At 31.7% G+C, this 6,517-nt stretch overlaps 1 long non-coding RNA gene across 1 annotated transcript; it reads left to right on the top strand.

Moving 5' to 3' along the window:
* The first annotated feature begins 3,436 nt into the window (after positions 1 to 3,436).
* On the top strand, positions 3,437 to 5,572 carry LOC127874263 (uncharacterized). Its single transcript, XR_008046752.1, has 3 exons — positions 3,437 to 3,534; positions 5,164 to 5,245; positions 5,406 to 5,572. It is a non-coding gene; the product is annotated as an uncharacterized LOC127874263 (long non-coding RNA).
* The last annotated feature ends 945 nt before the right edge of the window (positions 5,573 to 6,517 follow it).

Below are 6,517 nucleotides of genomic sequence, written 5' to 3'. Positions count from 1 at the left end.
TCGTTTATGTCCTTTATTATATATGAACAATTTAAAAAAGTTAAAAACAGACATCACAATGCTGGAATGTGACCGAAAACTCAGAACTCGCAAGCGCTGACCATTCAGCTTTTTTGATTTCGCTGCATATTATATCGCTAAATGAAAAAAAACTGCTAAAAGTTTTATGCATTTAGCAATTTCGGCTTACTATCAGCTATTAACGAAATGATAATTTGAGTATATTTCTCAACCATGAATGGTATTCCTTGTTTTTAGATATAACCTTTTCTTATTTTACTTTTTGAAAATTTTCATTTTACACTTTATCTGAATATATCTGTTAATGTTCATAATAATCTCATCATTAAATGGAGAATTGTTCGGAAAAAGAGGATCATCTTGCGAATGACATTTATCCTAAAACATTTGCGAATTACTTTTTAGAATCAAAAATATGAATATTTTTTGAATATTTTGGTAATACCTCAGATTTTTATTAAAGTCTTTCTAATATAACAAAGATATATGTATGTTTACAACAATACAAGCTTCATGTCTGCTCTATGCATTTCTATAGGTTCCACTTTGGAAAGTAGTTTAACTACATGCCTGGGCTGCTCCAAGACGAGGAAAAGCGGCGGTAAGTTGCTCAGTATAAATGTACAGGAAAACGGGTTTTATGCCCTATGTTGCAAGAGAAGCTCCAGGCTATCAAACGCATTTATTGGTTGGGAATAAACCTGTCACTAATGATACCTTTGCCGACATAAGTATTTTGTTATTATTTGTCATTTGACAGTGAGGTGCTACATGTATATGGCGTATGCCATTAACAGGGTACTCAATTATACATCTGCGTGATGAGAGAGCACACGATGGATTGTCTTTTGGTCGGAAAGTGCAGGTGGTATTTGCGAGATGTTTATAATTAATATGAACCGCAATAGTTTGTTTATTTTATAAACAGAAACATGTATTTATATAGGTTTTCCCAAGGTCCAATTAAAACCATTAAAAGCGTTATGTTGGTTTGGTCGTGTCCATTGCATCACAATACTGTGTCTATTTTACGTTAGTGTACGTTATTTTCAAGGCAAAAGTCACTTGCATAAAGTAACCTCCGCATGTAAATAACACATCACTACCGTCAAAGTCTTTGGACGCGATTTTTTTAAAGGCCTATACGTTTTGGTTTTTACAGTCGTAAACAATGTCTGCGCCCCCATTTCTCTTGGCAACACGTGTGAAAAGGCGGACGATGATGCAGTCTGTGTTTGTGACAGCGAGCTTTGCAACGGCTCCAACCTCTTGGCTGTCTCCATGGCAACGCTGCTGGGCTCCGCACTCATCGTCTTCTTTTCCAAGTTTTAATCTTTAAAAGTGATATGGCTGTCAGAAAACATATTTCAGCATTCAATAATCTTAATTTATTAATGTACCCTTTTTGACCTTTAAGAGATAATATTAAATTAAATATATATTTCATATAATCCAAATGAATGTTGATATCTTTTAAATTGTATAATGTAATACATGTTCAATTGTTTAAATACAATTATAAATGTTTTGGTGACAACAATATTGATTGGTTCCCTTTGTGTGTGTGTACTGTCGTTTGCACGTAAGAGTTTTTTTTTCAAACAAAATAAAATTATGACTCAAATATCCAGCATAACATCACTTACAATGGACATACTGTCAGAATTTCTTTTACATTAATTTCTTTATGTTTTGTTTGTGTACTGAAACATAACAAGCGAAGGTAATAGTGCTTATATTAATGGCATATTTGCAATATATCAAACCAGAGACATTCAAGCGTAAAATTCAGATTGTTAACATTGTTACACTGATTTATGTTTATCAAGCGTTCTTAATACTTTTTTTCATGTAACAGCACATGACCACCTGGACTAAAAACAACTATCCATGGTGATAATATTTCATAAAGTAAATTATGATTAGGGTCTTTTTAAAGGACAGACGCAGTGTTGTCAAATCAATCACTTTTAAATGACATTTTTACCATTACACAAATTGCATAGCTACTTGTATAATACATGATATACTTTTAGTTAATAATACTCTCACAAGCAAAAAGAACAATTATTTATTTTGTATACAAGAATCACCGAATAATATTTAGACAGTTATATGTGTTTGTATGGAAGCAAATAAACACATTGATCTTCTTAATGTCATAACAATGTCGCTCTTATTTATTTTGATCTTGCGCATCAGTTTAGTTAAAGACACCAACAGGTCTACACATGTTATTCTCATCAATAATTCAGAGAACAAGGTTCACAAAAGACCAACAACGGCCCTGTGTTTTTAATTGATGAAAACGATATTAATCATTTGGTTTATCTACAATACAGTTATGAAAAACGATTCTTATAATACTAGTTCTTGTTTTGTCTTGTTTCAATGGCAACCCAAACAAGTACTTTCTTGTTCCATTATTTTACAAAAAGATGGAGATCATGACTTTATATATATATATATCAGCGATTTCCATTTAATGTCTTATTACACGCAGAAATGAATTTCCTTTCTGGAAATGTAAATATCTTGCAATATTTTTACAATGCTGGGTCAAATTGTAAGAAATAACTCGATACACTACTTGCATGACCTACTCGTCAACGATCTGACCCGATTAAAGTATTATATCTTCACAACGTAAAGACACACCTTCGCATTAACCCAATGAAATCGCTTGTGTGTTTAAAATGTCGGTCAGTTGAAATGCATGTAAACACAGGTTTAAAAAGGCGCTGGACAGTTAGCTTTGATGCATAATGTAACGGCAAGAACTGTAAGAATGTTTATTCATACGTTTTATTGAATTATGGAATCGTGGTCCTTGAAATTTGAAGATCTATGACGAGGAGTTCACGGGAGTTGTGTATCGTGTATCGTGTTATTTCTTAAAATTTGACCCAGCACGTGTAAACATAATGCAAGATATGTACATTTCCAGAAAGGAAATTCATTGCTGCGTTGATTACGACCATATATATATATATATATTTGATAGTGAACATTTTTTCTCAGAAAAGTTGATTTTTCGTTTTAATTTGATTATTTTGCATTCAAAAGGATGTTTTGACTTATAAATATCATAGCCACACGCTTACCACCTGTGGTAGGATACTGGGTCGATATGATGTACAGTATGCGAACAATGACTGTCAGTGACTCAGTTATTTTATGCACCCCACTGTATAAAGTAAATATTTATATGATACACCAGTTTCCGTATCCAATGTTTGGGTAGAAGGATGTACCTTAAGATTGTTATATAACGTATTCGAAAAAAATCCGCTCGAGTGCTCTTTGTTTATCTACTTAGATTATGACTCATCAACGTGATTAGATGTGTGCAAACTGCAAAAAAAATCCCCGCAACTTCCTGCCTCGTTAGATTGGATGTGTTTTTTACAGCCGCCTATATAGAACTGAAAAGAAAGAAAACTTAAGTTATTTCAAATACAATCTTGGTTTTGTTGAATGCTACATGGATACTCAGATAAAATGCAGGCAACGGTTGGTTTTCACATTTGTAATTAAGTTTCCATTTATGATTATATTTAAGGAATTATATTTTTCTATCATGGTTTGTTGTCGAATAAACCACAGTAAGAAGTATATATGCGTAGGAATTAAATCACGAGTGCGAAGCACCAGTGATTTGATAACACGCATCTATACTCCATACTTTGGGTTATTCGACAACAAACCATCATAGAAAAATATTATTTCGATTCTAACACGATTCTGATTGATTTGGTTCAAGCTTTTGGACGTGAACTATATTTTTCAATACTCCGCCCTTCTTAGTACAAAGTTCACTATTGAGTGACGTCATTGAATTGTACAATCATATGACGTCGTTTTCATTCATAATTATTTATGACGTCACTTTCATTGAGAACAGTAATCGTAGAAACATTAATGACGTCACGTTTATTGATGCTACTGAAAATCTGACCTGCTATAAATGTTTTCTTAATTACGTTTTCTAACAAATAACATTCTTTGTAGGCGTGGTTATGCCACTTATCACCAAATATACAATTTGTTGTTTCATAACATTTATAAACAAGCTTCATTTATTACATTTCTTTTAGAGCGGGTTCTGGCACGTGCATTTTACTGCAATATTTTCGTTATTTATTCGGAACTATTTTCAAAACTTTAAGCTCCGCCCATAATTATTGCAGAATAACCCACACTTGATTTCCTTCTTTGTCTATAGAACACAAGTCGCGTGTAGTGTTAAAATAACTATTTACGTATTGAGACATTCGCTGAGTATGGCGGAGGTAGCACTAAAACATGTATGTATGTGTTCTAAGTGAAAGAAAAACACAGTTTCATTGAGTTCCGAATATTAATTGCAAATTGTTGAAGGGACTTTTCTACAGTTTTGAAACTCAAGAATAAAAAAAAAACAGACTAAAAAACAATGTATGTAATATATTTAATCAAACACAAATAACATTTCTAAGTAGAAAAATGTTTGAAGTAAAAGTTCTGTAATTGAAAATCATCAATCGAAATCGGAAATCGCCTGTAACGCTTCTCATCGATAATTTAACAAAAGCGTTTAGTACCAACATATTTTTAAAATACCGTTCAAATATTTAAACCGATGTGGTCTAGTTGGAGACCGTCATATTTTGCTTCTGGAAGTCCCAGTGCGAACGTCTGGACCAGCATTTTATTGTATTTTATCTTTTTGCTTGTTGTAACAGTTGTTGAACATTATTTAAAATATTATTGTTTTGTAAGTAAATTAATTTACTGTTATTACGAATACACGAAAATCTGTAAACAAGTCTTTTTTAAGGGTCAACAAAAAACACGACCATATTGGATACATAATTATACATTGAACTAACCTACATATGCATAATTTTCGTGCACTCCATTGTAAAGTTTGAGGAATAATTTCTTATTTGATAAAAGCGTTTTATTAAAAACAAAAATTCATATTGCGATTGAAGAAAATGGGAATCTGAACACCTTGCTTGTGCTCAATATAAAGTTTATTTCAATCTGCGCGGTCCACTCCCAGATATTCTACTAATATTACCAGTTAAATGCTCTTTCACATTTCTTTTCGCATATGAGAATCCCGAACTCATTCAATGCTGTGTTCCTTTCTTACAGTTTGTCTACCTTTGTGTCGTGTTGGGACTGCTAAACAGCGCGACCTGCCGGCGACGTGATTACCTCCAAAACCTCGAAACCCGTAGGTGCTTATGAGCTCAGACACAAAACTCTAATATAAAATACACACAGTAGTGCACTAAATAATAATGTAATGTATAATAACTCTACATATTATTTAGTGTCTGTTTTATATGTGTGTAACAGTTTAAGTACATAAGTAAGTTTACTCTATATTACAGCATGCCCATGGAATGTGAGGACTCCGTCTGCTACATCGGGCTCGGCTGTTCTGGAAGTTGCCAGTCTGTTTCGTGTAAACTTTACGGGTAATCAGGATATAAAGTAAATTAAATGGAAAATGTTGTTAATTTTAAGTGTAATGTTTTCAAACATTATTGTATGTAAAATTTACTGGCACTGTTAAGAACGATTTTTTTTGTTTTTCCTGTTTAAATGCTTAAATTCATTTCATAATATATGTACATACAAAAAAAAGACATGCACATTTATATATTTAATTTACCATATGTAATGTGTTTTCGCTATATTATTAAAATCATTACTTAATTTGAATTAATATCATACATCCTTCAAACTTTTACCTTTTTTACTTTACTTAAATAATCTTTATGTATAACACAACATTAATTGCTTTTTGAACGAAAAAGGATTCGTATTTACAACAACAATTAAACTTGTGTTACAAGTTCAAACAACATTAAACTAAATTATGTAACATTTGCCAGTGTTGTTAAAAATTAACAAAGTTCGGATTTACAATAACATTATAGTTAATATAAAAATATATTTAAACTTAATTATCAATATGTGAACAACATAGTAAGTTTTGATCAAGTAAACAAATTTTGCACATTTCATATATAATGAGAGTTAAAGACAGTTATTTTTGTTATTCATGCATGTTTGAATTACACATTACTCTTTTAATTGTCCAAAACATTACTTTACTCAATTCACTTGTTGTGTTTGCACAAATATTTTAGCTTATTTAGGCTAGCCTTAAATCCCTGAACATTGTGAATGAGTCCTATCCTTTTGCATTCAAAAATGTACTTTTTAACCTCCATTAAAAGAAGGAAGCCCTTGTCATTTTTATTTGTAATTCCAAGAAGGAATATTTTGCAGTTTATTACTTTTTTGTAAATTTACGTTTTTAAAGCTATCAGAGATATCTTTCATGAGTATTTTTACTATGGTACAATCCCAGAATAAATGTGTAATGGATTATTCTGACATTTCGTAAAAGGTGCATATATTAATATTCGACAATCCCATTTTAAAAAGGATTGAGTTTGTTACCATTATTTTGTGGATAGTCCTAGTTTGTAAC

This window comes from Dreissena polymorpha, chromosome 3 (assembly GCF_020536995.1).
Source record: "Dreissena polymorpha isolate Duluth1 chromosome 3, UMN_Dpol_1.0, whole genome shotgun sequence".
NCBI lineage: Eukaryota > Metazoa > Mollusca > Bivalvia > Myida > Dreissenidae > Dreissena > Dreissena polymorpha.
Note: the sequence above shows the minus strand (reverse complement) of the source record. Positions and strands in the feature narration are given on the sequence as shown.